The sequence below is a fragment of the Pan paniscus genome, chromosome 15 (genome assembly GCF_029289425.2).
Source record: "Pan paniscus chromosome 15, NHGRI_mPanPan1-v2.0_pri, whole genome shotgun sequence".
Taxonomy (NCBI): domain Eukaryota; kingdom Metazoa; phylum Chordata; class Mammalia; order Primates; family Hominidae; genus Pan; species Pan paniscus.
Window position 1 is genome coordinate 88,772,175 of NC_073264.2, and position 22,797 is coordinate 88,794,971.

The 22,797-nt window shown below is 39.8% G+C and overlaps 1 long non-coding RNA gene across 1 annotated transcript; it reads right to left on the reverse strand.

Annotated features, from left to right (window-relative positions):
- Positions 1-252: 252 nt before the first annotated feature.
- Positions 253-21,361, reverse strand: LOC130540795 (uncharacterized). The gene is made up of 3 exons (XR_008954790.1): positions 21,204-21,361; positions 1,279-1,396; positions 253-524 (listed from the first exon to the last, which is right to left on the reverse strand). It is a non-coding gene; the product is annotated as an uncharacterized LOC130540795 (long non-coding RNA).
- Positions 21,362-22,797: the final 1,436 nt, after the last annotated feature.

Genomic DNA, 22,797 nt, shown 5'->3' on the forward strand with positions numbered 1-22,797 from the left:
CCAAAATTTATCTTTGCACCATAGATCGGTCTCATCTATTCTGTTTCCCAACTTCTCATCAGAGACATTCCCCAAACTTAGGTTTCACATTAATATTCTACAAAAGTGTACCAGAGTTCTTTGGGGATTGCATATGCAAAATTGGGTTCAATGTGCTGTGTTCTTACTCATTTTCTTAGCTCATACTAAAAAGTGTGCATGCTATTTTTTAAATGCATTTCTGTATCAATTAGGAAGACATTCAGCTGCACTTAACAGACAACCCAACTTAAATAAACAGTAGTTTAGTTTGTCACATACCAAGAATTTTGGAGATAGATTGTTTACAGCATTGATTCAGTGGTTCAACAACATTAAGGTCAACTCTTTTGCTGTTCTCTCAGTCTTTCTTTTGTGATAGCAAGATGGCTGCTGAGCTCCACCCTTTACATTTACATTCCAGTGAGAAGAAGGAAGAGTAGTAAGAAAGCAAAAATTTTTCTAGGACCCACTCACCCAGGTCCAGGTCATGTGGATACTCTTAGCTACAAGGGAAATAACAAAAGAGACAACAGGATCTCATGATCATGACCTGAGGTTCTGGGTGTGTTACTGTCTGAATACAATCAAGATCCTCTTTATAGGAAAGAAGGTGAAATGAATATTGAGTAGGTAACCAAACATGCCACAATTCTTTATCTTTAAATATAGTTTTATCTTCATCCTATTGGAAATATTTGTTTCCCTTACAGTCCAGGATGTCCCAAGAATTTAAACATTGTAAAGGATGCCAACTACAAAGAAACCATTCCATTGTATTTTTGGGAGAGGATCAGTGCCTAGTAGACTGCAGAACTGACACAAAGTACTGAAGAAGTATTTGTTGCTGACTGAGGAGATGAATGAAAAAATGTAACTTGGATAAATAACAAAAGCAGAATTTTATTGTCATGACCTCCATTGTTGACCACAGTCTCTTAGTGATTACATTCTTAATTTAAAAGGCTTAATTTGGTTTTATTTTATCTGTATTTTATTCAGTAATACAGCTGACACTTGAACAACACGGGAGTTAAGGATGCCAAACCCCTGTACAGTTGAAAATCCAATTATAACTTTTCAATCCCCAAAAACTTTACTAAAAGCCTACTGTTGACCAGGCGCCTCAGTGATAACATAAACAGTCAATTAACACATATTTGTGTATTATATGTATGATAAACTAATTCTTACAATGAAGTAAGCTAGAGAAAAGAAAATATTATTAAGAATATCATCAGAAAGAGAAAATATATTTACTAATCATTCATTGGAAGTGGATCATCACAAAGATCTTCATTCTTGTCTTCACATAGAGTAGGATGAAGAGGAGGAGAAAGAGGAGGAGTCGGTCTTACTGTCTCGGGGGCAGCAGCAGCTGAAGAAAATCCACACATAAGTGAAACCATGCAGTTCAAATCCATGCTGTTCAAGGGTCAACAAGACATAAAACGTCCCTGTCATGCAATATGGGAGTTCAATATGCAAAGTATCCCCTTAGCTGGCTCCAGCTTGTTCCTTCCGCAGAGGTAACCAGTGTCTCCTGTCTGAGATCTCACCACAGATCTGTGCACCACATCCATCCCTTTTTTTTCTTTTTGAGATAGAGTCACACTGTCACCCAGGCTGGAGTGCAGTGGCTCAATCTCAGCTCATTGCAACCTCCTCCTCCTTGGCTCAAGTGATTCTCCTGCCTCAGCCCCCCGAGTAGCTGGAATTACAGGCACATGCCACCACGCCCAGCTAGTTTTTGTATTTTTAGTAGAGACAAGGTTTCGCCATGTTGGCCAGGCTAGTGTGGAACTCCTAACCTCAGGTGATCCACCCACCTCAGCCTCTCAAAGTACTGGGATTACAGGTGTGAGCCACAGTGCCTGGCTCTTCCCATCATTTTTCTATACACTGGACACAAATGCACATGTTACTTCTGGTTTTCTTTTAAATAAAAATTCACATAAATGCAAATCACACCATACACATTGCTTTTTGTTTTGCTTAGTTTTACTTCACAATAAATCCTGAGATTTGTCCCAAGTCAGCATAGTATTTTATTTTAGACATCCCTAGTAGCAATACCTCACTTGCATCTAGCACTTAACAGTTAAGCCCTTTCACATATATTGTTTCATCAGACCTTCACTACAATGATCATTATCCACATCTTTCATAGATAAAAAAAATCTGAGGGTCAGAGAGGTAGTAAAAGTCAGAAATAAATCCCAGATTCAGCCACTCCCACCCCAGTGCTCTATTTCAACAACGTGTCTGTGCCCACAAACTCTTACTAAATGTGCCTTATGGCCCCTTGACATATGTTCATCATTAAAACATTTTTGCTTGGGCAAGTTTCTGTAATCTTTCATATCCATGACCCCAAAAATATATGACCTCCTGATCTAAATTAATAGAAAGGAAGAGAGAGAAAAAAAAAGGTAGTGGAAAAAAGGAAAGGGACAAAGGAAGAGATGTCTGGCAGTAGCTTTAGGGGAATTTAAAACTATAAGGGGTTATTTCTAGTGATATTTTTTACATACAAAATTGTAAAAAGGAGCTGTGAGCAAATGTCCAAAAGTTTCACAGAGCTGAAGTACAATCCTTGAAATCAGCATGGAAAATTCAGTGCTTGAATCTGACCTGTGGTCAGAATGCTTGGCACATGAAAACACACACACACACACACACACACACACACACACACACACACACGTGCTTCTAAAGAGAGAAAGTCTGTCCCAATTTCCCTCTGCCTCGTGTTCCTGACACATGGCTTTACATTAGCTCCAAGCCAAACCCCAAGTGAAAGCTGGCTCTACGTTCATGTAGCAGATTCGGATTTTCTCTAATCCTTAAAAGGCACTGTCACGTGTGCTTCAAAACATCATAAAAACAACTTGGATTGCCTCTTCCAAGGGGCAGAAGAGAAAATCAATACATTCTGATTTTCTCCTCCGTTAAACTCTCAATGACTGAAACAGCAGTGTAGCTGGGGAGAGTTTAGTAGCTCAACAACCACATACTAAATTCTTCTTCAAGATTATAGGGCCTTATTTAGGTGTCTATTGGCAGAGCTTTAGGGCTTTAATGGGTTCAAAACTGCACCAGTAATCAGCAAAAATAAATAGTGCACTCATGTACAACTCATGTAAGTATGACGATCATTATTTGTGGAACCATCTGGCATAATAGATTTCCTCGTAGCATGGGAACTAAATGATACAATGCCATTAAAGTTAATAAACAAGAGAGATTATTAAGTGAAATGGTGCCATGAAATTGGTGAGTAAGGATTTCAGAGGCACTTTGAATGTTTCTCAGCTAGAAGACAGACCACATACTAGGTAAGATGGATGGAAAATCTCAAGGATTCAGTCATCCCTACTCCCATGTCCAACCCACTGGCAAATCTCATAAGGTCAATTGTCAAAAATTCACCTGGGAATCATCAACATTTTTCTTTTTCTTTTTTTTTCTCACCCCTACCTTTATAAGGCCCATCTACTTTTTTCTGTTTCCACAGCCATGACCACAGTCCCTGCCATTACCACCTAAGACCTGGATCCCTGCAAGTCCTAGACTGGTTTATTTTCTTCCACTTCCTTTCAATGTACTCTTTACAAAGCAGATGTCATCTTATGTAAATGTAAATCCTGTCACTCATAGACTTAAAATCCTCCAATGTCTTTTTCATCTGTATTTGTTTTCTAGGGACTATCATAAAGTTCCACAAACTGGGTGGTTTTAAAGGACAAAAATGTATTGTCTTACAATTCTGGAGGCTAGAAGTCTGGAATCAAGGTGTTGGCAGGGCCACAGCCCCTCTGAAACCCACAGGGCAATCCCTCTCTGCCTCCTCTAGCTTCTGTGGTGTGCTAGCAATTTTTGGCATTCCTCGGCTCATAGAGGAATCTTTCTACTTCTCTAGCTTCAAATGGCATTGTGTCTGTGTCTTCGTTCATCTTCTATCTACGGTTGTCTGTCTCTGTGGCCAAATCTCCCCTTTTCGTAAGGACACCACGCCTTTTTATTAGGCCCGCCCTAATTATGTCATTTTAACTCTATTATATTAATAAAGATGCTATTTCCAAATAAGATTACATTCTGATTCTGAGCCTCAGGACTTCAACATATCTTTTTGGGGGGAGACACATGCAACCCACAACATCAACCTAGAGCAAACCTGAAGAGCTCGCTTACTCAGTTAGCAAGGCCCTACCTGTCTGTCTCTCTAAGCTCACTTGGCCCTCACCACACTGGCCTCTTGACATTCCTCCAGCTTGAAGCTCTTGGCTGCCGCTACCTGGAAGGCACTTCCTCTGGGACGTGCTGCCCCCACTTACCATTAAGTGGTTCCTCACTTATTACTGCATCAGCAGAGGCATGTCCAGGTTTTATGGGGTCTGAAACTTATACACCTTTGGGAATCTTTTATGAAAAAGAGCACACGACTACACATAAAAACACATCTGCAGCCTTGGAAGGGGCGCAGGCACAAGAAGGTCCCTGAAGCCCATGGTTCATTCTCTTTGTGGTAAAATTGCTTCTGATCCTGGGAGGGGGCATCTTTGAGTACCTTGATCCAAAGAAGTCCCCACCATGTATTCTCTAGTTACCCTGCTTTATCTCCTTATCACACTTATCGTTAGCACTTATTAAATCTAAAATTATCTTAATAACATATCTATGTTTTTTACACGTTGTCTCCGCATGCCAAATTAGAATCTCTAAGAAAGGAAAAGCTTATTGACTTTTACCACTACAGCCTAGATCCTAGCACACAGTGTCTTGTATAGAGTTGGCACTGAGTGAATATGTATTGGATTCAGAAATGGATGAATGAGTGAATAATAATAGTGTCAATAATAACAATAAGTCCTGCAGCACTACTTTGTTTCAGGCACAGCCTGCCATTATCCCCCCATCTTACAGGTGAAGAACCTTCCCTGCTCCTAGGTTAGTAGAACTTACTCCCAGCTGGCTGCTGGTCAATGGCAAAGCCAGTATTTGCAGCTAGCACTCTGGATCTAGACTCCATGCTCTAAACCCTATACTATCCTGTGTAACATCAAGGAAGCTTGCTTGGCTGACTCAGTGTTCAGCTCTATGGTCCAGAGACAGAAGCAGGAGATTCCCATTTCATAGGGATGAGGATTTTAAAGAGAAGATCATGTAACTTGCCGTCCACACCACACACATAGAAAAGGGACTTTCGTCCCAGGGCTCTGAGAGAGCAATGGAGGCCATCCGAGGAGTTCAGCTCCACAAGGTCATCTCCACCTAACCTTGCCAGGCCAGACATTAAATTATGAGAGATCAAGTCCAATATGCAACCCAATAGGAACTTTCTGTGGCCTCCCCAAGGCTTCAGAATTATTATGGGACTTTTGCTATTATGATATGTGTGCCCCATCCTCTGAGTGGTATGTGTGTACACGCATACAGAAATGATAACAGCTGATGTGAAACATTCTTTAGGTGTGACCTCCTTTGCTGACCCATGGGACTTTAGTCACATCACTCTTTATCCATTGAGTTTTAGAAAGAGGAAAATATTTAGTTCTTAAATTTAAAAAGTAAAATCAATAAAGACTTTCAGATTCTTCCTGGCATAAAACAAACTCTCTTTGACTTCTCTCATTGATACACTCAACAGGCCCTGTGTGCTTTGGCTCTTGCTATCATAAATAAACCAAAAAGAGAAGTCCACAGAGGTCTCTTTTTTGAAGCATAGCAGTATCAGACGATCAACTTTATTGGAAATGAGTTGATGAGACAAGAGGGCAAAGTTGATGGGAGAAAAAGGAAAGTACATATTTTTAAGCAAAACTCCCCTGTATTATGAAATATCCCTATGGAGCCCTCCTTTGAAATAACCCAGCAGATGACCATCCCATCCAGTACCACCTGCCCTGCTTGTTTTGCTCTGTTATGTTTTGTGATCTTTCTTTAATCCATGATAACAACCCACAATCTCAGATAGCTGGAGGGGGGCATTCTCTCTCACCATCATCTAGGCCAAAGGATGAATTTTATTCCCAGAATAACTACATTCATAGAAGTGATACCAGAAAGATGAAGTGAAAAGCATGAACCCCAGTCAACCTCAGTTTTATATTTCCTGATGTTCTGATAAGAAGAAAACACCATTGGACAAGGAGAAAGACCTTTTTTTTTTTTTTTTTAACAACAAGCAGTGGGGGAACAAGGGAAGACCACTTAAATCCTTTGCTCTTCCTTTGGTTAGAATTTCCCCCATTGCCTGAGATGTTTGTTATTTATCAAATAAAAATATTAACTAGGTCCCCACGCTTATACTCTGAATTTAGAATATATCATCAGAGAAGGTGCAGAAAGAAAGGAAGATTTTTTTGTCTTTTCAAATTGTGGTAATCAGTTCCTAGTGGTAAAGAAGGTTTTGCTTCATGTAGTAGGTTATTTCTTATTGTTGGAATAGAATTGTGCTTAAGGATACAAGATTCAATAATTTATTTTAGGCTTGACTTTTTCTTAGCTCACTGGAATCACAGCTGAGATTTGTGCACTGCCCAAGCTCAATAACTTGTTCCTCCCTGACCCAGAATCCATGGAGATTATAACAAAGGCCCCAGTCTAGGCCTTGAATATACACACCTTGGACTTTGGGCTACTGGTGTTGCAATGAATTCAATAGAAAACATTCTATTCTGAGAGCAGGGCTCAAATACTGCAAAGTGATTCCCTAGTAGGGTCATTCACATTATTCCTCATGCCACTGCACAGACTGTGTCACCTCAATGGGTTTTGATGGACATGGCCAACACATCTCTTTCAGATAAAGGTGGCACCCCTTTTTCTGCTATCAAAAGGACTTTACAATGCAGTAGTTTCTCATAAATTTAGGAGTGTAGGGTCCTTCTGCCCATGATTAAATTGGGCCCAAGGCAGGTCAACACACCTTTATAACCGTCAGGCCCAGAATGCTGTATCCAGATGCTCTGGCAGTACATCTTGCACAAAGTCGCTGCCGGTTAAAAACCAAAGCAAAACAGCAGATGGTGCTTGGATTCACTACATTTCTCTTTGAAGCTCTCCAGATTCACAAGCTGATGGAATCATTCTCTATTTTGAAGAGTAGGGTCCTTGACGGCAGGGGCTTTTTGCTTGTCCTTATATTTCCAAATTCCAACAAGCAACACTTCAATAAATGTGTATGCATTCATTTATTCATTCATTCATTCAAAACATGTTCATTTAATTACTATTTTCCAGAATACAGTGGTGATCAAAACAGAGTCCTTGCTCTTCTAGAGTTTAAGAACCAATCTTGATGTCAACTGAAGATTTATATAAACTGGCTATTACAATCTGTCATAAGAATTCTGAAATAACATACACAGGGCAATGAATGAATGACTGACTAGATAAGATTCAGACTCTTACTTTCCAAGGTCCAGACAGCCATTCTGTGGTGTGAATTGAAAAGGAAAGGACTTGTGTTTTTAACAACTTCATTACTTCATTCCAAGGCACCAGAATACAGATGGACAATCCTCTTATTACATTAAATGCATATGCATGGCTTTTGTTCCAAAACTCTCCCAAACACAAACAGAGCTCTGACACCTCACTGATGTGATAGCTTATGAATATGAGGGGAGAACAACTATTAAATTTTCCATCAAATAATTTAATTTCTATTAAATCTATATCTTGACAAAGCCTCCACCAATACAAACTTTTTGCCAAATGGCTAAGAATATACTTTGGACATTTAATACAAAATGGACAGTTTCAAATAGCTTTACACATGTTGAAAGTTTAAAAAGTTGTTTGTTAAGTACTTTAGTTATAATTCGTTTAAAAATCCCATTATATTTGGTTACACAAGAGTGGCTTTAATACACTTAAAGATGCAGTACTCCTTAGCTGTGACATATTTATAGTCTGAAAATTAAAAGGTTTACAAAATAAGGCTATATTTTCTCAGTGTCAAACATCCCTCAATGAAGACAATTATTCAGTCTGCCTGTTTGTAATTAGGTATGAAATAATTTATGGTTATGAAGATAAGTGAGCAAAAATTTCTGGAATAACTGCATATTGTATTTTATTATTAAAAGATTTTCATAATCTTTCCAGGGTTTGAGGAGTCATAAATTGCCCAGATCGGATTTCCACTGGATTTCTCTTGGAATTAATAAGCATATGGATCTGATCTAAGACTGTGTGTCAAAAATATCGAAGAGAATGGCTTCACACAAAGCTGAAAATGAAATGAGATTGACATAGCTGACTTTGGTTTGGAGAACAAGAGCAAAGTGCTGCCTGTAGTCAACCCACAAAGACAGAGTCTGGCAGGTCTAAGGGACAAAGCACACCCTACTGGGGTCAGAAATGCAACCTAAGTCCCAATAACCCAGGGCTGGAGAGCTTTTCCTCTTCCACACTCCCTTCTTTTTGACAAATATTAAGAACACTTTCAGCATGTTATCTCTATGCCATAACTACACATTCTTGGGATATGTAGTTGGTTAAAAGCAAATTCAGTCTTTTTCCTCACTACTTCTGCCAGCAGAATCACCAAACACAGGATACATCAGCCTGTTTCTTCTATTTTTTTCCTTCAATTCAAAAGGAGTAGTGAAAGTATGGCACTACTACTGTTTTTATCAAAGCATTATTTTGTCTAATATGTTAGTCTTCATAACTTCTCAATTAATATCCATTTTTCCCCAAACTTAAGCAGATATTGTCTAATTCTCCTAATATTTTGTAGTTCCTGAAACTCCAAAAACGTTCTACGTAACTTACATTGTCTTTTCAAAGTTGAAATGAATTTAAGAAACTTTGTAGAACACATTTATGATGTTCCCAGAAATTTTTGCAATTTCCAATAGCTAGTCAAAAGCTGGAACACACAGTTTGACATAGTACAATCCCAACCCCTCATTGCCATGCTGTCCTGGAGAAAGCCTCTATTAAGCCTAAATAGAAAAATTGCCAAACCAATTAAGTGTGAGTGAATCTGAATGGGCTACGTGGAGATAGCCTCTGAACAAATCATTTCTGCCAACTCACATTCAGTGAGTACTCACAGAGCGCTTGGCCCAAGGCCAGAGATGGAGATTTCACCAAATGTGAAGATGCAGTTACTAAACAGCAAATCTATTCAGTTGTCAGAGCAGAGCTGCCGGCTCTACCTCCTTTCACAAGTGACCCCTGACACTTTCAATTATGGGAGCTCACCAGCACTCTGCAATCAACTTTTCTAGGGGAAATATATCTTCACTTAAAACTCCAAAAAGTTTGAAACTAGGCTACCAGAACTAAAAGGATGCATTCTGAAATGCTTTGCAACAGCAATTTTTTTTAAGATTGTGTAGACTATGCTATCGACCAGGTGCACTGAGCTGAAGCTAAGTGAGGGTCAAAAGACAGAACAGGTGGCATGAGGCCACATCTAGCAGTCGGTCTGTAGTACATGACAGGAAGCAAAAGCCTCCTTGGTCTGATCAACTCCAAGAGACCATTTAGTATGATCTTAATTTATTCTTTCATTGATATTACAGGATAATGGTGAAGAACCAACCTATAAAAACAAGCACCCACAGTCTCCATGAATTTCTCCCACATAGGGGTGGCTTGCACATGTAAGGTACACAGGTATGGCTGTGGAACGAATGAAATATTATTGTCAGTCTCTGTGTTTCTTTGCTGAAGATTCTTTCTATTTGAGGATAACGTGCAAAAGCAAAACAGCAGAGGCATGAGGGAAAGAGGGAAAGTCAGGTAAATCCTAAGATAAAAGGAACCCAAAATATCATCTAGTCTAACTCCCCCTGCTATATAATAAACCTATCCACAATCACATTCATCAGGGTTTGTTTGAACATTTCCAAAGAAATGATACGTTAAAGAGTATACATTTACTTCTTCACAGAGTAGATCATTGCTTTGGTGGATAGCTCTAATTATTTTAAAGCTCCTTCTTATATGGAGCCTGATTTCTAACCTGTAATTTCTAACTGTGGTTCAAATTATGACCACTTAAAGCAGAATTTGTCAGCTTTCCTTCACAGGCTTTCAAATATTTGAAGGCAGCTGTGATGTCTTCCCCAAATTTTCCTTTACCTGAGCGAAATCATCCCATATCCTCCAACAAATCACTCAACCATTCAGTGTGGTTTCCACATCCTTCATTATCCTAGTAACCATCCAGATAGTTAATGACAGTCTCAAAATGCAGCACCCAAATCTGACATCCATACTCTACACATATTCCTATGGTACCGTGGCAACTGGCAGAAATTTCTTCATGCAGGGTTAATGTTATGAAACACCTTTTAAATTAGCCAAAGCAGGGGTCCACGTTTTCTGCTTGCTCTATGTCTTGTACTTAATTTACAGTGTGGGCCACTAGCCATTAGGGAGGTGTGGGGAATGTGATTGTTGCCAATAATTGACCATTCCCTGGTTCAGGAGATACATAAAATTCTAATGGAACCATTATTCTTACACCCACAGGATATATAACAAGAACAATAAAGTGATGCATTTGCAGTATCTGCTTTTATAAAAAAAAAGATGCTTTATGAAAATATCCATCTCTATTTTATCTCGCATGATGATGTACAAACTAACTACCTCAAAATGAGATTCTTATGTTAAGTGTTAAGAGGGGAACATACATAGCCTTGCCGGCACACACTTTTCCAGAGCACACTAACTGCTAAAACATCTCATTAATGCATCACTGTCATAGAGCTAGATGACTTTGGGCATTGTAATACTGGCTTCCATGGCAACCTATTGTCCTTGCACATTTATTTGTTGAATTGTTTGTTGGTGCATGGAACTGTGCCATAACTAGAAAAGTAAGTGTTCAGTCACCAAGCAACTTTAGTGATCAGATCGCATAAGGCTCTTAAAGTTAGAGTGGTTTTATACCATGTACAGACACCTATAAGACATTTTTAATGTATTTCTTTTTTAAAAAAAGTTTAACAAATAAAATCGAACATATCCCAGGTGAACAATGTGATGATTTGATTACATATGCATTGTATCCTGATTATCACAGTCAAATTAATTAATATCCACCACCATCCATAGGTATACTCTGTATGTGCGTATATGTGTGTAGTGAGGACACTTAAAATCTGCTATAGAATTTCAAGTAAACAATGCAGTATTATCAACTAGAGTCATCATGATGTACTTTAGATACCCAGAACTTATTTATCTTCCAGTATCTCCCTATTTTTCCCCACATCCCAGTCCCTGGCAGACACCACTCTCCTCTCTGCTTCTAAAGTTTGACGTTTTTAGATTCCACATATAAGTGATATCATACTGTATTTTTCTCTCTGTGTCTAGCTTATTTCACTTGTATAATGTCCTGCAGGCTCATCCATGTTGTCACAAATGGTAAGATCTCCTTCTTCTTATGAGAATAATATTCATATATATATCTTTACACACACACATACATATACCACATTTTTTAGTCCACTCATCTGTCAATGAACAGTTTGTTTCTGTATCTTCACTACTGTGAATAATACTGCAAGGAAGATGAGGGTGCAGATATCTCTTCAAAATGTTTATGTTATTTTTTGTGCACATATACCCAGAAGTGAGGACTCTAGATGCCAGTGCCTTGATCTTGGACTTTCCAGCCTCCAGAGCTGTGAGAAATAAATTTCTGTTCTTTTATAAATGACCCAGGCTATGGTATTCTGTGATAACCGCACAAAACAGACTAAGACAAATGACAATCACAACATGTGTTATAGTTACAAATAATAACTAATTATAGGTGATAAACAGTTATAGATAATAACAACTAACATCACTGAGGACTTACTACATTTCAGCTCCTTTTTCATACATTTAGAGCCATCAGTTCATTGTAATGTTGTGAGAAAAAAAATTTTTTAAATAAGAATCATTCATCTTTGGAAACTTTGTAAAAGGCATTCAATACACTTTATAACCTGAGCTTATGATTATGATTACCTGTGAATGGTTCAGTTTATAAAGATGATGTAGTGACACATGGTGTCATGCCCCTGAAATAAATGGTCTCACCATTCCACACACAAAATTTTGAACTAGTTCTGTTTTGTGTTTGTTCTGTCTTTCCCTAAGAAGGCCACTTCTTGGCACTCCTGGGGTCTCAATCTCTGCTTGTTCATTTATTTCTCTTCTCATATAAAGACTAAGGAGCCAGATAACTAAGACTAATAGAATTACAAAGCAAATGGGAAGTCTTCCAAGACAGTCCCTAAATCAAGTAAATGCATGAACGTTAATATCCGAACTTTTTAATATCTGTTCACAGACCAGGTACTTTTTTCTTCTTATTACTCTTCTTATTGGATATAGACACGAGCCAGGAGACCTGTGGATAAATAAGTGTTAAGTATTTTCTGCAGTATATCACTGCTTCTTTTTGATGACAGTCTTATTGCTGCAGACTTGGCAATCTTATTAAATAATCATCTTCAAGTGAAAGCGCTATTGAGATACTGCATTTGATGCAAAGAGTTAAACTCCTAGCCACTCTCACCGCTATTCAAAAAACCCATTGGTATTTTTCAAGGTTAGCATTTCTCAAATTCTTTTGACATTGAGAATTTTTAGTTACAGTTTTTGACACAATGATGAACTGATGCTTATCAACTACAATGTGCACTTACAGTGAATAGCAGAAATTATTTTTAATTTCTGATAGTGTGAAATTTAAAAATAGAAATTAAATTACTTTATAAGATAATACAAACTGTATTATTCTGTTCTCACACTGCTAATAAAGACATACCCAAAACTGGGTAATTTATAAAGGAAAGATGTTTTGTTTTGAGATGGAGTCTCACTCTATTGCCCAGGTTGGAGTGCAGTGGTGCAATCTCGGCTCACTGCAACCTCTGCCTCCTAGGTTCAAGTGATTCTCCTGCCTCAGCCTCCTGAGTAACTGGGATCATAGGCACGCACCACCTTGCCCGGCTAATTTTTGTATTTTAGTAGAGACAGGGTTTCACTATGTTGGCCAGGCTGGTCTCAAACTGCTGACCTCATCATCTGTCTGCCTCGGCCTCCCAAAGTGCTGGGATTAGGAAAGAGGTTTAACTGACTCACAGTTCCACATGGCTGAGGCGGCCTCACAATCATGGAAGAAAGCAAAGGAGAAGCAAAGTCATGTCTTATGTGGCAGCAGGCAGAAGAGTATGTGTAGGGGAACTCGCCTTTATAAATCCATCAAAGTTCATGAGACTTACTCATTATCATGAGAACAGCACAGGAAAAATCTGCCCCCATGATTCAATTACCTCGCACCGGGTCCCTCCCATGACATGTGGGAATTATGGGAGCTACAATTCAAGATGAGATTTGGGTGGGGACATAGCCAAGCCATATCACAAGCATATGTTGAAATTATAAGACAAACAACTACCTTGAATAGATGGCATCCATCAGCTTAACCAGTAGCAGCTAAATTTTGCTTAGGCAGCATTGAGTAGCTTAAATATCTTGCATAAATCCATCAGATAATTTCTCAGGCAACTCTTTTTTTGGATCTGACACATCATTCTTTAATGGATGATTGTAGCTTAAAAAGAACTATCATATATTGTGTGGGGTAAATATTGCCAATCATAACCCTAAAGTAAACACCCCAGGGTGGTCCCCAATGAGTCACTCTATGTATAATCCCATGCCCTTGAGTGCTGATGGAACCTGTGACTTGCTTCTAACCAATCTGACAAGAGTGAAGGGACTTTGAAGAAGCCATTAGGTGCACAATCAGTCAATTTTGAGTTAATAAAAAAGGAGATTATTCTGAATGGGCCTGACATAATTAGGTGATCCCTTTAAAAGTGGGTCCACACCTTCCCTGAAGTTAAAGATTCAAAGTAGCAGAGACACTTTCTCTGTTGCTAGCTTGAAGAAGCAAGAGGTTATGAACTCTATAACCCCAGGCAAATACATTTTGCCAGCAACCTGAAAGATCTTGGAAGTAGGTCCTTTCCTAGTTGAGACTTCAGATGAGTTTGAAACCCAGTTGACACCTTGATTTCAGCCTTGTGAGAAACTGGGCAGAAAACCGAACTCAAGTATTCCCAGACTTCTGACTCATAGAAGCCATGAGATAATAAATGGATAATTGGTTTAGGCCACTAAGTTGGTGACGATATGTTGTAGAGCAAGAGAAAATGAACACATTATCAGATAGTGATTCCCTTTTTGTGGTGCAATCTGTATTTGTAGTTGAGAACATTGCTGCACAGCTAAAAACTGCTTTTACCAGACTTATCTGAAGTGAAATGTGGCTATGTGACTAAGTTCTGACCAGTGAAACTTAAGTGTAAATAATGTTGAGATATTCTAGAAGCACTTTTTAGTGAGAGTATATACTTGATATGGTTTGGCTCTGTCTCCCCATCTAAATCTCATGTGGAATTTTAATCCCCATGTGTCAGGGGAGCGACCTGGTGGGAGGTGACTGGATCACAGGGAGATTTCCCCTATCCTGTTCTCATGACAGTGAGTGAGTTCTCACGAGATTCAATGGTTTATAATGTGGCACTTCCCCCTTCTCTCTCTCCTGCCACCCTGTAAGACATGCCTTGTTTCCCCATTGCCTTCTGCCATGATTGTAAGTTTCCTAAGGCTTTCCCAGCCCTGGAGAACTGTAAATCCATTAAACCTCTTTTTTATAAATTACCCAGTCTCATGTAGTTATTTATAGCAATGTGAAAATGAACTAATACATAAAATTGGTACCAGGAGAGTGGGGAACTGCTATACCTGAAAATGTGGAAGCAAATTTGGAACTGGGTAATGGGCAGAGGTTGGAACAGTTTAGAGGCCTCAGAATAAGAGAGGAAGATGAGGGAATGTTTAGAACTTCTTAGAGACCTGTTGAATGGTTGTAACCAGAATGCTGATAGTCATGTGGACAATGAAGTCCAGGCTGAGGTGGTCTCAGATAGAGATGAGGAACTTAATGGGAATAGTTCCAATAGCAAGTCACTCTTGCTATGCTTTAGCAAAGAGACTAGTGGCATTTTGCCCCTGCCCTAGAGATCTGTGGAGCTTTGAACATGAAAGAGATGATTTAGGGTATCTAGCAGAAGAAATTTCTAAGCAGCAAAGCATTGAAGATGTGACCTGGCTGTTTCCAAAAGTGTACAGTCATATAAGTTCACAAAGAGATGGTCCAAAATTAGAACTTATGTTTAAAAGGGTAGCAGAGCATAAAAGTTTGGAAAATTTACAGCCTGAACATGTGGTAGAAAAGAAAAATCCATTTTCTGGGGAGAAATTCAAGGCTGCATAAATTTGCACAAGTAAAGAGGAGCCAAATGTTAACAGCTGTAACAATGGAAAAATGTCTCTAGGGCATGTCAGAGAGCTTGGCACCACCCCCTCTTGTAACAGGCCCAGAGGCCTAGGAGGGAAAAATTGGTTTCCTGGGCCAGGCCCAGGGCCCTCTGCTCTGTACAGCCTCCTGAAATGGTGCCCTGTGTCCCAGAAGCTCCAGTTCCTGCTCTGGCTAAAAGGGGCCAAGGTACAGTTCAGGCCACTGCTTCAAAGGGTACAAGCCCCAAGCCTTTGTGGCTTCTACGTGGTGTTAGGCCTGCAGGTGCACAGAAGGCAAGAGTTTGGAGCCTTTGCCTAGATTTCAGAGGATGTACGGGAACACCTGGATGTCCAGGCAGAAGTCTGTTGCATGAGCGGAGCCCTCATGGAGAACCTCTACGAAGTCAGTGTAGAGGGGAAATGTGGGGTTGGAGCTGCCACACAGAGTTCACACTGGGGCACTGCCTATTGGAGCTGTGAGAAGACAGCCATTGTCCTCCAGACCCCAGAATGATAGATCTGCTGACAGATTGCATTGTGTGCCTGCAAAAGCCACAGTTGTTCAACTCCAGACTGTGAAAGCAGCCACAGGGCCTGAACCCTGCAGAGCCACAGGAGTGGAGATTTCCAAGGCCTTGGGAGCCTAACTCTTGCTTCAGCGTGTCCTGGATTTGAGACATGAAGTCAAAGGAGATTATTTTGGAGTCTTAAGATTTAGTAACTGCCCTGCTGGCTTTCTGACTTGCATGGGGCCTATATCCCCTTCGTTTTGTCCAATTTCTCCCATTTGGAATGGAAGCATTTACCCAATGCCTGTAGCCCCATTGTATCTTGAAAGTAATTTACTTGCTTTTGATTTTACAGGCTCATGGGTGGTAGGGATCTGCCTTGTCTCAGATGCAACTTTGCACTTGGACTTTGGGGTTAATGCTGGAATGAGTTAAGACTTTGGGGGACTGTTGGGAAGGTATGATCAAGTTTTGAAAAGTGGGAAGACCATGAGTTTTGGGAGAGACCAGGGGTGAAATGATATGGTTTGGCTCCGTGTCTCCACCCAAATCTCATGTGGAGTTGTAATCCTCATCTGTCAGGGGAGGGACCTGATGGGAGGTGATTAGACCATGGGGGCAGACTTCCCTCTTGCTGTTCTCACGATAGTGAGTGAGTTCTCACGAGATGTGATGATTTAAAAGTGTGGCACTTCTCCCCCCTCTCTCTCTCCTGCCACCATGTAAGACGTGCCTTGCTTCCCCTTTGCCTTCTGCTGTGATTGTAAATTTCCTGAGGCCTCTCCAGCCATGCATAACTGTGAGTCAATTAAATCTCTTTTCTTTATAAATTACCCATTCTCAGGTAGTTCTTTACAGCAGTGTGAAAATGGACTAATACAATACCCTTCTTCTTCCCTTCATTCTGCAGTATGAAATAAGATTTTGATGGCTGGATATTCAGCGGCCATCTGGGACCATGAGTATTGAATCTCCATGCTAGGTGGAAAGGTAAGCTGGATCATAGGTGATTCCATAGAGTTACTATAGCAGCACTGGAATACCACCTATAGGCTTCTTTTATGTAATAGAGAAACAAATTTCTGTTTAAGCCATTGTTCTCGGAATCTGTGTTACTCTTGGCAGAATCTAAATCCGGTATATTTTACTTAAAAATATATACCTATATTTGAAATAAATTAATGTAAGTATTAAATAAAATGATGTGGTTTGTTTGTTTGGGTTCAACTATTAGCAGCATCTTTCAGAGAACTAGGATATGCAGCATGCTGGTCCAAATATTAACACTGACTAATACTGCTGGTGGAAATGAGATACCACATTAAGAAGCAATCAAGAGTCAAATATGTAAAAGAAGTTGTACATGAAGGTACACAAGTTGGCCCTTGTATTCAAAATATTAAAACACCCTATTTTGTTTGTAACTGAAAACAGTTATTTAAAAACAGTAGTGCATTTGCACAATTGAGTCCAGCTCTTTTTTAAGTACAACAGAGCAATATTAGGCAGATGAGACTTGGTGACCACAAATGAGTGTGGTACCGGGGCTCTAAGGGAAGAAGCAGATGTCCAAAATCATCATTCTGCCTGAAAGTTTACCAGTCAGATTGCTATCCTTTCATTTTAAGGTTTCTGCTCCTTGTTAATTGCAAATATCCATGGCACAGGTACTACTGTGAGTGTGCTTGCTACAAACAAGTAGGTGGGAATAGATGAGTAAAAGATGGGGGGAAAGGCACAGTGGTCCTTGGCAAGGACATTCAAGCTCACAGGTTCATGTTGGTGACCACAAAGGGGAAAGGAGAGTCTCCAAATATAAATAGAGTGCAATTCACAAATGTTTACTAAGCTGTGAATCCTTTCAATAAATGATTAATCGATAAGTCGCAGGCCCTGAAGATACAATGGTAAACAATAAAGACCCACGATAATTTTGCCTATATCAGAGATGAGACACCATGCCACCCACAATTTCCAGGCTGATGCCATTTAGGTTATTGAATTTGAAAGCAAGATGCATGTTAGTACCTCTTTAGATTTCAAAAATCTGGATTTCAAAAGTAAGTCCTCAAATTGTTAATCAGTTGATTAGTTAATTCAGTCAAAAATATTCAAACTATTTTATGTCTCAGAATAGACAGGATATTTAAAGTGTAATACATAAATTATATCAATACTGGGGGGATTGCTAAGGTTGTCCACATGTGCCAGCAAAATCATCTATTTCTGGTCTTTAGTCAAGTCTAAGAAAGTTCATACTGACATATTAGGAGGAAATTATTATACCTGCTTATACTGAAAAAGAAAATTCAACCATAAATATTGCAATACTATAAGATGCTATAATGTTCTGCAAAACAATCTGTTGCACATTTCTACTTGGAAGGTAGCATATTTCATGATTATGCACATCCATGACAGAGATAAGCATTTATATGGTAATAACTGCAATATGGGCAGCTACAGCCTTTCACTATAAGCCATGAGCCTTTTCATCAGAAAAAGCCACTGGGGCACAATTTATCACCAGAAAGCGTGTTTGGCTGGCTTAGATGTTCAGAAAAAATAAATATTTTCTTCAATGCACATGTCTTAAGTAGTAGCAGGAGCATGGTTTGTACCTTTACATAAAAAAAACAAAATGAATGCCAGTGTTTAGGTAGTCAGACAAATAAATATACAAAAAAAAGGAGTAACAAGTTTCCTCTTCTACGCCCATACCTCAGTCAACACAGAGTCCCATGTGCAAGTGGTACAAATGCCACCATAAAGAGTCAGTGACTATAGAAAGGGACTGAAGTGCTTATTTAAAATCTTGCTATCATAGGATTAAGAGAAACCTGGGTCTAGGACTGAGAACTCAGTAGTGTAGAACAGAAGAGGAAACAGTCATCTGTGATGACATCAATAATTGTTTATAATAACTCCACTGACATCAACAGTTGTTCTGATAATAATTCTGGTGGCTAATATTTATTGAATGCTTACTAAATGGACTAATTATCCTTCTGGGGGCTTTACGTATATTTTCTCATTGAATTCTGAAACATATACTATCACTTCAGGGCTCCTATTAACCCATTTTTTTTAATAGCTGGTTAAATATAGGTTTAGAGATATGGTGACTTATCCAAAATCACAAAGTGGCAGATTTGAGTTTTGGACCTAATTGTGCTTGACTCCAATGCCTATGGGCTTGTCACAAAGTGGTGGAGAGAAGGCCATTATCTTCCAGTGGAGCCTCCCTGATGCCCAGGCTGGTGACCAGAGGGTAAATGCAATACCTTCTGGACAGTGGCGATATGCTGGCATCCCAGGGAGTAGGATTATATGAGAGACATGGCTGGCTCAAATGCCCATGTAAACCTCAAAAGCAGATTAGGGATGAAAAGATTAAGTGAATATTTCCTGAGCATAGATGAGAAGTGTGAAGCAGGTTCACTGTGCACTGGTTACCAGCTTGTGTCAGTCTGCTGAGACAGGCCCCACTTAAGCACAAGTTACATGAAATGGATATATGATTTACATATGGGAACAATAGACAAAGGACAACAGAAGCCTAGAACTCATTGCAAGTTGGCCCCCCAAGGCTCAGGAAATTGGCCTGGGGTGAATGGAATCTCCTCATCTGCATGTACTTCACTTACACTGCAGCTGAAGGACCTCAGAATGTAGCCTGCCCTCGGTTATATATCCCAGGGACAACGTGACAGGCTGGGCTAAAGCACCAAAGAACATCCTATTTCTTTTTTTTTTTTTTTCTTTTTTTTTTTTTTTTAATTATACTTTAAGTTTTAGGGTACATGTGCACATTGTGCAGGTTAGTTACATATGTATACATGTGCCATGCTGGTGCACTGCACCCACTAACTCGTCATCTAGCATTAGGTATATCTCCCAATGCTATCCCTCCCCCCTCCCCCCTCCCCACCACAGTCCCCATATGGAACCAGAACAACCTATTTCTAGGGAGAAATGGAGCAGACCCTGAGCTGTTCTGGTTAGTTCCTGCCTATCTCAGGCTGTTGCATTCTCAGCACAATCTATAGTTATTCCTGAGAACTACAAGCAAGATTGAAGAGGGAACAGGACCAGTCCAAGGCCATCCAGAGAACTGCGTGACAAGGAACTCCTGGGAATTTTGGCAGCTGGTGGGTGGGTGGAAGAGGGAAGCTGAGGAGGGGGTCCTTGAGGTCCTGCAGCTGTGCAGGTGGGGGCTAAAGGGATGGCAAAATTGAGATAATGTAGCCGCATGGCTACCAAAATAAGGATGTTCATATTTATCAAGTGATCCAGTAAAACCATCTGGAGCTTCAGCTGTGTGCTCGTGCCCTTCGCACTGGAGAGAAGACAAAAGCACCTTTTTATTCCTACCCTCAAATAGTTCTCTACCTCTGTGTGTGTGTGTGTATGTGTGTGTGTGTGTGTGAGAGAGAGAGAGAGAGATGTGCAATTGACTATAATGTATGACACAGAGGCATCACTAGAGTCAAAGGCCACTTTACATCTTAAGCCATCCATTCTGGAGGCATTAGAGACATTGCCAAAAGTGAGGGTGACTATGTACATCATTTTGGTAATTAGGAAAAAAATGTGCTATGAAAAAATAGTATGTCATTTTTACCTCCATTTTCAAGCTCTGATTTGGGGTTTTCCTCTCATTTTTATCCAGTGTGTTTCCTGCTTCCCGTTAATGCCCACGCAGGAGACTTACTGCTTTCTGGCAAGAAGAGGGTAAGCACTGTACCTATAATCTGCATTATTAGGTTCTGTCAACTGACCCCCTAATTTCAGAAGTTAAATAAAATATAGATTTTTTGTTGTTGTTGTTGTTTATGAAAGTGACAACTCAGGTGTCTCTGGTTTGTTGGTTTTCCTGAGCAGCTCCACTCCAAGGGGTGGCTCAAGGACAAGGTTCCTTCCAACATGGCACCACTTCTTCTCCAGATTAGTGCCATGCAAACTTTCATTCACAGGCCAGTGCCAGTCCATGGCTTGGATTAGCCCAGGAGCCGCTTATGAATGGTCTCAATGAGGGAAATATGGAAATTGAGGGAGAACATATGGAAACTTTAGAAACTGGCCATTGCTGCAATATTCAAGTTCATGGTGAGTGGATTTTTCTCACTCAACAGAGTATAGACCATTTTGGTTGTGGTCAAACTCACCCAGCACATGTGGCTTCCTAGTGGATTGGAAATTTAAGAAAACATAAATAAAAGATTGACAGCTAGAAAAACCTACACTCTGTATCCTCAGAATCCTCATGATTTCACTGGCAGATTGGAGAAAGAGAACGGTAAGCTGCCCATGAGAAGGTTTTCTATTACCCACCTGGCAGGGCCCATGTTACTTCTGCCCATTCCGTTGGCCACAACTCTGTTACATGGTTGCATCTATTTGCATGGGAGACTGGGGCATAATCTGATTGAATGTCCAGTAAGAAAATGGAAAGAAGTTGGCAGTCATCCATCCTCACTAAACCTATTGCTGCATTTGCTACCGGTTTCTGTTGACCAAATAATGCAAGCATGAAAATGAGTGATAGTTCTATGACTTCCTAGCCAGAATCTTACCACTTTGAGTGTTCTTGATGGAGCTGCCCCAACAGAGACTTTAAATCAGGACTGATTCCTGTCTCATTCCTAACTCACCTTCTCTATTTTCTTAATTTTGAGCGCTCGAAAACCTTCCAATAAACACCCTTCTGCTTAAGTTAGCCAGGATTAAGTTCTTTGTTAGGAATTTTTAAAAATCCCAAAGCTAATACAGGAGAAGTGGGAGGTAAGTAGGGAGAAAGAAAAAGGGAGAGAGGATGGAGAGAATGGCATCTAGCTAGGAAGATTCTTTAAATAAACATATTATGACCCACTTACTTTGATTCAGAACTGCCATTTGAACAGTCAGTTCTATAGGTCATGGACGATTCTTTACCTTAAGACGATGAGTTCTACAGTACCTCAATCACTCATGCATCTCACTGAACAAATCAATTGCATTGATTATGCTAAAAGGTGTAAGTTGCTTTGACATGCACAAATAGGACAGAATGTCTGAAAGGCAAATCATTTTATCCAAATCAAGGTTTTTGCATAATTTATGCTTAGCGACATTCTTTACCAGAGGGACTTTCATGGTCTAACCAAAAAAATAAGCCTCGAATCAGATATATATATATATATATATATAATATTTTAATGTAAATTCTCCCAGAATGGTAATGGTAACCTGGAGTATAAAGGGGCAGTGGCTTAACAAGAAGAAAGTTTTCCAGAACGAGGGGAGACTCAGCCACCGTATTACGTCAGCAGCCCTGGTGAACCCCAGTGATGTTTTATTTTATTTCATGCTCAATTTGCCATCTATAGCCCCACTCTGTGTAGAGGAGCACATTGACTGGGCTCTCTGCCCTATTTTAGCACTCCTCAGACCTCTCTGAAAATAATGCTGCTTTCAGACAAAGTCCAAAGTTCTAGGTGATTTCTTTCTTTCTCTGCTCCACAATCTGGTGCTGACCAACACCTTTCTCTGGATCTCCAGTTCAGTGGGTGGAAAACCCAGCAAAAAATGATCATCTGGATTCTAGAAGCACACACGGGTGAGTCTTACAGGACTTGGATGATAGCAAAGGCACATTGGCTGATTTTCATATCTGAGTAAAGAGATTTCTCAAGAGCTGTGTTCATGTTGTTGTCCCATATTTAGCTCTACTGAGTCATTTCTTGGTGCTTTTAATGTAAGAGATTTTTAGCACATTTCTCTTCTAGTGGGGCTACTAGCCTTTGCACTCACTCTCATTTGCTAAATGTCAGGGATTATTAGCTGGAGGCCTGCAGGTAGGAGGTAGTCTAGAGAGGTGCTTCACTTGTTCTATGCAATGTTTTCTTAAAAATTAACTTAGAGGCCGGACGCAGTGGTTCACACCTGT